At 39.7% G+C, this 12,084-nt stretch overlaps 1 protein-coding gene and 1 long non-coding RNA gene across 2 annotated transcripts in view; one reads left to right on the plus strand and one right to left on the minus strand.

Moving 5' to 3' along the window:
- LOC117230783 overlaps positions 1 to 2,822 on the plus strand; it is a 62,224-nt gene extending 59,402 nt beyond the window's left edge. Inside the window, exons 3-4 of the long non-coding RNA XR_004492857.1 lie at positions 874 to 1,119; positions 2,078 to 2,822. This is a non-coding gene — a long non-coding RNA (uncharacterized LOC117230783). The remainder of the gene's footprint in view (positions 1 to 873; positions 1,120 to 2,077) is intronic.
- The window catches only part of LOC117230780 (alpha-2B adrenergic receptor), a 114,096-nt gene that overhangs the window by 79,211 nt on the left and 22,801 nt on the right, over positions 1 to 12,084 (minus strand). The gene's annotated exons all lie outside the window — the stretch shown is intronic.

The following is a 12,084-nucleotide window of genomic DNA, read 5'->3' on the forward strand; positions in this document are numbered from 1 at the left end:
GCCTGGGTTGACTCCACTATGCGAATTAATACGAGAAATTACGTCTAGAAGAGTCATCGACTTCTCGAGGGTAATTTATACAGATTGTTCTTTCTGTTACGATGAATTCAGGCACATTGACGTAAGAAAATATTGAGTAATAAAATTTAGAAGAGATCAGTAGTTAACTGACAGAAAAGTCTAATACTAACTTTGAAAATATGTTGAATTTATAGTTAGGATAGCTTAAAAGCATCAACCGGCTAGTCGTTCAACGCAAGAGGTTATGCTTTTTAGACGGAATTCTTTCTCTTCTGCGGAATGGAACAAAACGAAAAAGTTGGTTCAATTTAATCGTAACAAGGCTCTGGTCGGGAACTCGATTTAGCCGGAAGCGGAGTCGTTTAGGAAGAATGCGGGACAAGTAAAGAAACGGGGGATCGACTTACATCGTTGCTATAAAATACATTTCATCCACGGCGGGCTCGCTATAGCGTCTACTACAGCAAAGATCAAAGGTCAAATCGATTTGACGAATTTGTGACGCAAACGAAGCGAAGGGCTGCTGACGCACGCTCCCAGCATCGGAGGTTGCAGTTTTTTGAAATTGCACATACGTACATTAAACTAGCGCCACTTCGCTCGAGCAGCCCGAGCTTCGAAACACCAAAGAACTAATCACTCAACAACTTTCCCCCACTACCACCAATCGCAATACTATCGACCGACCTAAATCGAATAACCCAATCCAACCCCTAAAAGAAAATCCACTTTTTCCATCTCGTGACACGAAAGACGAATTCGTCTCGCGGCTCCTGACACGCTTAACGCGCATCACAAAAGACACCGTAATCCATTCGGGAGCTTCAAGCTTGCCATTACCTAAATTTCCAGGAAAATCGAGACTTGGCCAGTGAGGCGAGATGAGACTCGATTGTCTGGTCCAAGGTGCGCGGATTGGACGACTTTCTCCGATAGTTCGAACAGTACCGGTACCAGGAAATCGCCTCAGGAGTGGAAAGGAAACCACCGAGCGGATACCATTGGAGGAGCAGGAGGTGACGAGACCGAAATCGGCGACGGTGGAACCATGAAGCTGGCGCGTGACTCTTGAACCGTGCGTGAAAGCTACGAGATAAGGTTAGTTCTGCTGGTTCACGATTCGACACCTCTATCGGAAAATATTCTTAGCACGTAACAGCTGAAGACCGTAGTTGGCCAGTTTATGGCTGTTTCGCGCCCCGGGAAACCCCGCAAGCTTTTCATTTGCTCGCTGACGTCCGGGGGAACGCTGTATCGTCGAGTGACTCGAGAATTGGGCGCCTTATTGATTTTGTTATTGAGATTGGCGAGACAGGCGAATATTTTCTGACGTGTAGTTTTGATACATTTATTATATGTGTTTATATGGTGCAGATTTGTTTCAACGCGGAATCGCGTTTCTGTTATTGAGAGAGTAGGAATAATTAAAACGATTAAGATGCAATTCAAAAGTGAATATTCAAGTAGTCTTTACACGGGCTCAACTTGACAAAAAATCGGTTCGTTGATTTTATTTTTAGAGATTAATTTTACATTTTACATTTTCATTCTGCATTTTATACGGCGCACAGTTGTTAGGAATTATCGTAGTTCACGGAGTTAAGCTTGTCACATGATTTTTGAAGATTCATACTTTGTGGAACTTACTGAAAGAGGAAGTTCTCGGTTTTAATGTTTAAAGTGATTTCCAGGGATTGAAATTTTTGTTACAAAAAGAAGATTAAGCGAATTGATACGGCGAGATCAGATATTTTATATTTATGTTGCTATCTAAAACAAATATCATTATTGCCTTTATTTACTGGATATTTTCTGGCCATATATATATTCCGCATTTTATATAATATGAATTTGTTTCAAAAATAAACACTCGAATATTCTGTTTACACGGATTGAATTAAAAAAAATTTACTATACCCATCGTAGAATCTGTTGCAGTTCCAAACAAAATTTTATTCGACACGCGTGACAAAGTCGACTATAGAATGTTATTCGCTAACGGAATACCGCGCGATCCTCCGTCTCACTAGCGCATATCGTTTTCATTTCGCGACAGGCGGAATGCGGCACGGCGTCGGCCGGTTGGAAAGCTGCAATTTCGTCGCAGCGCCTCAAGAAAAAGAGACGAGAGAGGAAAACGAACAAGGTACGAGTCTGAGCCGCGCTTATGGCACGTCTGCGGCGAGCCAAGATTGCGTTTTCCGGCTGTGAAAATTTCCAGAAACCCACAACAAAACCCCGACACCCTGTGAAAGAGGATCAGCTTGGAAGGTTTAGCTAATATTAAATTATAATTTACCACTGCAATCAGATATATTAACTATTATTTCGTAACGTCGATTTTATCCTATTTGCATATTACACGGTATTAATTACTGTTGCAAATATGGTAGTTGTCGCATCGTGGAATCGTACTAACCGATATGTATTATTTTGCTCTACGAACACCAGCATTGCAAGTTTGCTCGGTAAATGTACAACTTCGGGGTCATTCATTTTGCGTTGAGTTCCTAACTCCTGTCTTTCGGCTTTTTGTAAGCGGTTAGTATAGGTCGCGTAGGTGATGTGTCAAGATTAATATCGCGGGATTTTAGACCAACATATGGCAAACGTGTTTTCTGCCATCTCGTTTAAAGGCCAACTTTTCTAGAGCTATCCAATTTTAGTCGTTGAAATGGTCTTGGTGGATTAAGAGTACGTCGGAACACGGTGGAGTAATCTCGCGTTACTTCAGGACCGATTCCCTGCAAATTTAACTCTTAACTCTCGTCTTAGAGACGTGTGCAGCGTATAATAAAGTTTTTAGTACTATATTAGTACTATACTTAGTACATTTAATATTAGTAGTAGTATACGTATAATCAAGAAAATAAAAAAGAAAGTAGACAAAATATTACGAAATTAATATTAAATTCAATGTTAAAGGTTGATAGCGGAGATAACTTGGGAGACATCGTTTTAGGACAAAATTATCCAGCTTTTCCGATATCTTTCACTGTCCCTAATTCATGAGAAATAAAATTCTGTATTGTTTCATCTCCTAAATTCGTTTTATAGCACCAACGAAAAATGGCTTTCTGTTACAAATCACCTACCAGCCACATTTGCGCACAAATTTTCATAACTTTCGAATCTCCAAGTTCTCTAACTTGTCAGTTTGTCCAGTATAAGGGTTACACCATTTCGCTCTCAATGCCTCATATATTCTTGAAATTTTGATAGAGCCAGGGTAGTAATTCCAACTTTCCTCCAGATTTTGGACTTTTCCTCACTCACTCGAAAGATTCTCAAACTGTTGAAAAGGGCTAGTCGGTGAAGGGAGCGCTGTACATCTTTTTACGAGCGACAGCGACGAGAAACATGGCGCCAATTAAGGGAGACAAAAATTTATTCTTCCGCCGGGCGAGCTCCTTAATGAGTTCCTTTCGAAGGAAGGGCGAATAAGGCCGATTCGAGCCGCTTTAATCGCGGTCGAATTACCGTTATCCCGCGGTTCTCGTTGTTAATCGTAGTTTCATGCGACGGTATTTCGCGCCGCTTAACGCGGTTATAATTCGTCGGGTCGAAATTAGTCCGTGGAGCGCGAGCCGTAGAAATTCGCGGGCGATTTGTCTGCGTTAACGCGGCCAAGCGTCCTATCTCGATTTATCCTCGTGTCCGATGGAATTTTGCGGACCATCTCGTTTAGTCGCGAGCCCCGTTCTTTTCCTGCCCGCGAATCACCGAATTATTTTCGATCCGACCTCTCTACGTCATCCCGTATTTCCAATTCTTTTCGTTTCTCCTCTAACTAGAGAGCGACGCTGTGAAATATTCCTGTATCAAGATGAGCGACACAGGGCTTTATTCCTTCATTTGAATAAGGTGCGTGTAAACGAGTCAAGCTATATTTTTACGTGTATATTCCTTAAGGACGCTGTTCTTCGTTGTAGTTGTTACGGACGAAGGAAAATCTGCGCGACGATAAAGAGGAATATTGCTTCATCTCGACACAAGTACGTAAACCGAGATTCTCGAGCACGCTGTATTTTTCTTCCATGTTCTTAATCTCGTATCGGATTAATAAATAATTTTCACGAAACTCTGGCTAATTTTCTCGTAAGAATTGAGTAAAAATGTAACCGCGACTGTAGTGCAAGGAAAGCGTTAACCAAAATTTCCATCGATAGACGTCGCTTTACTTCCATTAAATATTCGAATAAAGGGAATCGAAGAGAAGCTTGTCTTATTTTTTTTTCCTTGTCTTAGTTTTTTTCCAGTCTAAAGTTCCAAACGAGATAACAACTTTTAAAAGTTTTAAGCTTCTAACGAGTTTATCTCGTTTTCAAATCATCGTTCGCGCGTATCAATTTTGACCGATTTCACTCGCCTACAAGGTCTGTTCGGAACATGTTATACGAACAATTATTATATTATAGAATCTATAGAATATTATACGCAACATGCTGCTCCAATCGATCGACCGAAATAAACCATCGACCTGGGGCGATCATTACACGGGGGCTAACTTGTCGAAATAATTTCCATTCAAATCAATGAATAATTAACGTACAAGCTTCGAAATGGTACGACGAGAGAGCTTACAGTTCGGTCGCGACATATTTTCCTCGATCGACGAAACATCGCCCGCGGCAAACGTTATGCGGTGACGGAGGTTTAGAGAGAAGGGGTACAGATAGCCAAAAGATTGCTCGATATACCGGGTCAGAGGTTTCAATAGCTCGGTCAGAATTCCTTATCTCTCCCTGTGTATGCTTCTTGGTTTCTTTCTTTCGATCTGCTCTCCATACTTTTGCTAAGTATTTCGATAAAGATTCCCGAAGAAAATACTATGCCTGGGTTCCCCATGGAGAACACACCTCTGCTGGAACTTGGGTAAAAACGCGAAACAAAGGAGACGTTTTCGAGGAAGAGCGAGAAGAGCTAAGAGAACGATATTCTTCGAGAGGGATCTAGAGATTCGCCTAAGTACCGCCTCGTTCCGCGATCAAATGGTGCGTCGCGATCATTCGTCTTCGATATAACAGGCTGTCACTGGAAATTCAGCGTGCTCCACGGGATCGATAGAACACCCACACGTGTATCTTCATCTTCGCGAAGTGCTTTTTGAATTTTAATTTTCTTATTTATCGCTCGAAAGCGCAATGAATGATAAAAGGTTAGACAATGTGGGAGTGACATTACGATAAGCCAAGTTATTACTTTATTCAATCATTCGACAGTGAAATTGATTAGATATAGAGAATATATGAGTTCAGTTCTTTTTAGAGGAAATATTAATAATTTTAATAATTTTAATTAGTATTAATAATTAAACGAAGATATTTGAGATATGAAATTTGTAGCAGTATATTTCACGGTTTGCCTCAGTTTCTTTCAGACTATCCTTTTCAGACTAAGTAATTAATGCTAGAACTACTGACCTTTAATATGTACATAAATATATTAGAAATTAGAATCAGAGCAACATGAGTAAAATACGTAAGCGTTTCTGTTCCGGTAAAAGTAAACCAATATTTATATTTATATATATTTATTTATATTACCAAGAACGCACGTGCGTGCTTTTTGTAGCTACAGAAATAAAATACCCGATATCGTCACTTCGTAGCTTTAATATTAATTTGTTTAATTTTGTAGAAATATCAATTTGTACCGTATGGTCCCAGATATACAACATGTAAACAGTTACATTTAAAATAATAGAACGAAAGTAAATATCTCCATGTAATTACATTTCTATCTAAATAAAATTCAACATTAATTTTACTGAAAACACCCGCACGTTTTCAGTAATTAAAAACAAAAAAGGAAAAAAAGAAACAAAAACGCGTGCACATACGCATAGAAATCCTAAAAGAAAGCAATATTTTGGTGGGTTTCGTGTAAATAAGAAATATACATCGCAATGCCTATACTGTTTAAAGATCCCGTTTCCATGAACCTCTATCTACGTGTTTCTAAACAAAGAACCATTTTTTTTAGGGAACCTATAACATTACAGTCTACTGGAAATTCAGTGTTTGAACAAGCCTCTCATTTTAGGTTGAAACTGAACTGAAAGGAGAACGTTTACAAACAGAAATTTACACGGAAGTCCGTTTTCGACGGAGCCCGCAGAATTTTAGCGAAACGTTTCCAATGTTCGTTAACGCGGATGCGGAGACGGACGTTTTGCGCGATTTCGTTTCAGTTTCGTTTCTCGTAACCGTTTCAAGACTCGCGTTTAGCTCGTCCCTCGAGACGCGACTACCGGTTTGTACGAAGATGCAACGAATTTTGTCGAGTAAATAAATGCAGAATGAACGACCCGGTGGGGCTAATGAGGAAAGTTGCGAGAGCCGACAGGTATCTAAGAATATTTCGAGGAAATTAAACTCACCGGAGTTCCTTCGCGCCAACCCTTCCAAGGACCGACTTTAATTCTAATAAGTACATCGAAGAACCAATTAGTAGCGGAATAATTAATTAAGACGATGCTCTTCGCTAGTAACTGTATCAAGTTCGATACTTATCAACTCGAATCAAATCCAATACCCGACGTTTTTGCTTCACAAGGTTCGAATACTACTCGTAAGGTATTATGGTTTATTCATATTACTTGCCTGGTATTCGATCTTCAGAGACTCGTTTCGAACTTTAGAACAAGTACTTCCAACTTTTGAAAATCTACTTACAGCTACTTGGATATTTTATCGAATCGTATTCCCTTATAGATAGCAATCGAATTACAAAAGTCGAAAAGATATTACCATTTTATAGGATTCTAACAAGTTTAGAAGAATTATTATATCGAATCGTAGACGATAAACGCATTCGATAATAACGACGAGGGAGTTCTATAAATTTCATTTCAACGATTGCGCTTATAACGGTTTGAGAACTGCGTCAACTGTCTGTCTATGCGCAGCTGAAACGTGGAAAACGCTTGAATATTTAAAAGCGATCGGCTACCTGTGTATATATTAATGCTGAACCGATCGTTGTTGATCAGCAGTCAGTCGGTAGGTATCGAAGCGATTAGCCCGCGAACCGATGACGCGTTTATCGTTATTGTTGACTGTTATATGCGTTATAATATATAAATAATTGTCCCTGTTAATCAGACTAATTGCTGTGAACGTTCATTACGAAACAACGACGGAGGGAAATGTTTCGCGACTCTCGTAAGCACCTCTATAAGCAACAAAACGATCCTACTAAAATTCTTTTGTCAGAGAATTTATATATTCGACTTCATTCCATGAAATAGTGCTCTACTTTTGGTTTAATATCTTGAAAAAAGACTGCAGATTTAAAAGAACACGTGACGCTGCTATAAAAATGACAGTGGCTTCTTCGTCTAAAATTCCGAAGAAGAACGCAAAGTAACTCGGAATATTCGTTCATCAAGTTCTGAAATACCAGCGAAAAGGAGTCGGGGCAAACGATACCTCTGGCCGTGTTTCATTCCAAGGTGGTTCGGTCGAGTCAAAAGTCTCCAGGTCGAAAATCGCCTGAGAACAAGCAGCACTTGGCGCGGGCCGATGCAAATGAGACGTCGAAATAGGGAAAAAGCGAGTTGGGAAGAGAAACGAGCAAACGAGGAGTGCAGGCTTATAAGTTATTCCAGCGAAGCGAGACGCGCTCTTGTGGAATCGTGATGCCGCGAACGACGTCGTCATCCTCGTCGTCGTCGTTGTCGCGGTCGCTTTTCACCCTTCCGGTGAAGGAGATCGCGCGTCGCGTCACTCCACGCAAGATATTTGGCGGTGAAAATCGCTCGTCGTGAGATTTTCAGCCGGCAACTGAGTCGTCGCAGCCACTGCGCGATATGAAGGGGGGTTACTGGCTAAAAGCGTATAAATTATGGAAATCCGCGTCAGACCAGGAATTCGATATGAAGATCGGGAATTCATGGAACGAAACGCGTTTCGATAATGTTCACGAGTAATTTCTCGTTCCGGGAACGAGCCTCGTTTTTCCTCGTTCAACTTCGTCCTCGTCGAGATGATCGCCGAGTAGGAGATGATTCGGGCGCGCGGAATTGCATTTAGAGTGCTTGCTCTTGGTCGATTCTTTCGCAGCAGGAAAAACTTTCTCTTTATAGTGCATTGAGATCGACGATGTTTCGTTTATAAATGAAGAGGGAAAAGTTACTTCTTGCAAACCGAATATATAGCAGGCTGATTCTATGTGACGATATAAACTGGAAATATAAAATGCAATTTCTTCGTACGGGGCTTTGTTACCGGGGAACATTATTTTAAATATTTATCGAACATGTTTGTGTATTCATTATGTTTGGAGTTAAAGAACTTTTGTTGTGAATTAGTATTTCCGTTTATGTTTATGTTTATTGTATCGGGTAAATCAAAACGCGCGATGAAATAATATATTCATGATAAATCTGGTGATAATAGAGATCGTTGAAGATGCTGTTTATTCTGTTGAAATACACAATTCTGCTGCTGGTATTAAGGAAAATTTCCAGCGTGTTCTGGTGATTTATTTCATTGGATGCTAGAGCGGACTGTTTTAAATATCAGAATTAATTTTATTTGACTCTGTGACTAAAAATCAAAGGATATTAGTTCGGACGCAAAATATTTAAAGGCAATTTTCCCAAAAATAAAGGCCAGTATCAAAACGTTTTATTCCACGCTGTTAACATATTTCTCACATAAGATTATTTCTTTCCCTGGCTGTTACAAGACACTTTATATTTAAAAATGACACAGGTAACGATATCGCTCCTGGCACTCTGCAACAGTACAACATGGAATTCTCCTACGCTCTCTAATCTTGTCTTGTACCATTGAAACTCCGGATTATGCTACTCTACATCACACTCCATACATATGTATAAGATGAAAGATACACATATTCTCTCCATTTGATCCAAAGAAATCCTCCCTTACGAAAATTTAAATAAACTTCCTACCATTTTCAGTAACATTTCTCTCTCATCGTCCATCAAATCGTTCGATATTCATTCTCAAGCTCTTCAACTCTTATCTACATATCGAATTCCAAATCGCGAGCACCATAAATGTTGATCCGCGGATCGTGCTCGAACGGAACCGGATGCCGCGCGTTTGACACGTTCTAATAAAGCGCACCACGTCGATAGACGATCCACGTACGAGTTGCTACGTGCGTATTCGTGCGGAATTGCCGGCGAATCGTTTCGTTCCAATGGAGAATGCGATCCCCGACATCGTCATCCTCGGCCGGTTTCGCAATTCTTTCGTTTCTCACGATAGCTATCGTGCCGAATGAACCCTGACGCTGTAACGAAGACTGTTATTGTTATTGCCCATCTTGACGATTTCACATTCCGTACGGTGTTAATCTAATGGCTTTATCCTCCTTTCTTTTATTTCTTTTACTGGTTTTGTGGGTAAGACGAATCGTGTCCCTTTGGTGGTTCATTGGGTCCAGCTTAAAATAGAGAATCATCGTGAATGTTTCGTCCGGAGGAATAAAAATATGAGAATTTTCGTAGATAATTCTATGACGCTCGCTTTCGAAGACAAGAAGCTATTTTTAAATCGGTATTTTAATATTTAGACGCGAGATCGTTTTGGACGATACTCTGATATTACTTCACTGTGTATTTATTTATAAACTCTCTCGTATAAATCTCAAATTTCGACTGTAGCTATTTCTATATCGTTGCATAATTGTATATAGAAACTCGTATATTGTATATTTATCGTAATTCCGGCCTCCAGAGGACAATAGAATGGACTTGGTTTACAAAAGCAGCCTACTGTCGCTCATCCCTCCACATCACAATTATACCGCACTCTGCTTGTCGGACCAACTTAAGATCAGGTTACCTGCTTTAGTCATCTTTAATTGCTTCTAGCTACCTTGTATTTATACAGAAGTATTTATACAGAATTGTTGCGATTCGCACGAAATTGCATTAACATTCTACGAAGCCTTTTACTAGATTCAAAAATAAATCATGATGCAATTTTGATCGCACTCAACTCTACCGGTTTGATTATAAACCTTTTCCCCGCTCGACGATTGATTCTAATATTTCCACTGACTCACGGTTTATCTTTAGTTTGCCTGGCAATATTTTCGTCGCTTGTAAACCGGGAGAATCAAGAACAAAGAAGGAAGCGGAGAAAAGACATGCTTCTAAATTTTGAAAACGTTTTCGCTTTCGATTCGCCGATCGGTATCGATTGTCCCGCCCCACGGGGATGCTCTACTCGTTCCTCCACTTATATTTAGCCGGCCGCTTTAATATTTCGCGCGGAACTTTCTCAATTTTCGTTCAGGCCGACGTATTTCCATCGCGGAAACTCGGCCCGCGTTTAATCAAGTCCCGGACCCGCGAAAGATCGGGATCCATTTTAAAATGGGCGGTGACGAGTGGTGCGAGTACGACGGAAGGGTGAAAAGGAATTTCTGTCGTCGCTTTGTTCACCGTATCGATCCCCTTTTACCCGTCCTCAAGTAAACTAACGCCAGCCCGTAAAATTTCGTGGCTTGAAACGTCGCATAGTGCGCTATGTGAACGAGGATTCGGAACAAAGATCAAAAATGCATATAACGTGCAGTTTTCTTGAAACTCGATACCACACAATCCGACGTGAGTAAAAGTCTGTCAAATCTTTGTTAGTATTTTCTCTGCTTCCTGGCTTGCTTGAAATATCATGAATATTTATTTCTTTGCCTAACTGCGTTGTAACACAGTGACGTTTAAGTATAATAAATAACACCGACGCTGTGAACAATCTTTCCATTTTCTCGTAAGTGCCATGTAGAAATTACCTGTACTCCCTTCCGTCTTGTCAAGTATCGTGCTGATATTCAGTAAAGAACAGAATCTTCTTGTAACTTTTAAAATTTTCCTGGGTTAAGCGTCGCCAGAAATCCATTTTTCAACCAAGTTGCGATAATTAATGGATTTTACAAAACAAAATAATAATAATAAAATAAGAAACATCCAGTGTTTGCAAGAGAAAAATTATATAGAAATATAATACAATACGTTCTTGACACTAGAATCAAAATTGCATGCTTTGAATCGTTTTCTTAAATTGCTCTTTGAAGAAAGAAAGAAATTTTTTAATTGGACAATTAAAATTATACACATCTTTGCTCAAACTCATTTAATGTTTAACAATGTTTAATGTTTAACAAAGAAGAATGTAGAATGAATGAGCGAGCTAATGTTTAACTGAGTAGATTTTGGTGTGCACACGATTTTTACAAATCTTCGATCGATTTTTTGGAGAATTATTGTGTACATTACTTACTTGCAGACTGATGTTATCATCGATAACAAGATCAAAATCTAACAACGATTATTTCGATTTTTATCCACTACTTGTCTCACTATGCGTCGTCGTACGGTTTGAATTGCAATAGAAAATGATTCACTTTGATTGGTGTTGCATCCCTCACGAGCAACTGTTTAACGTTTCTCTGGAGTTATAGTCGCACGTGCGTGCACGTGATTGGAATGGCTTGCAAATTGCATCGTGCTGACAGCAAGCGTTTCCTCGACGCGGATGGCTTCATTTACTCTTTCCCGGTCGTTGCACAGAGAATGCCTTCAAAGTAAACATTTGTGTCAGCTTTTTGCAAGCTTTATATGTATATGAACATGATCGATCATTTCGACGCTGGAAATATTTACATAGATTTTTTCGAGGGTGGAAAATTTTGGAATGGAATCCATATAGAATATTGAAATTTTTTGATCCGTGTATTTAAACAAGGGTATGATAGAAAAAAGGTTGGGACAGAGATAGTCACGATCCAAATGTTTCAATCGAATTACGCGTGTCGTTAACCTACACTGTTCATTCTGAATTGTTTTCTATACAGAGTGATTCTAATAACTGGGAGGTACTATAACTTTATCCTATAACTTTATAAGTAAAGTTCACGGAAAATGTATTCGCTTCGCTATTTTCTTTTCGTCGGAAGATTCTTATCTTTTTAGTAGTCTGTGTTCTTATTGTTTTCTCTACGTCACACGAGTGTACGTATGCACGGTGATAGGCAAAAGATGGCAAAGACAATCGAGGGATCTTGCTCGGAGGTTCGCCG

The sequence above is a fragment of the Bombus vosnesenskii genome, unplaced genomic scaffold (assembly GCF_011952255.1).
Source record: "Bombus vosnesenskii isolate JDL3184/JDL3185 unplaced genomic scaffold, Bvos_JDL3184-5_v1.1 scf7180000013267, whole genome shotgun sequence".
NCBI classification, from domain to species: Eukaryota; Metazoa; Arthropoda; class Insecta; order Hymenoptera; family Apidae; genus Bombus; species Bombus vosnesenskii.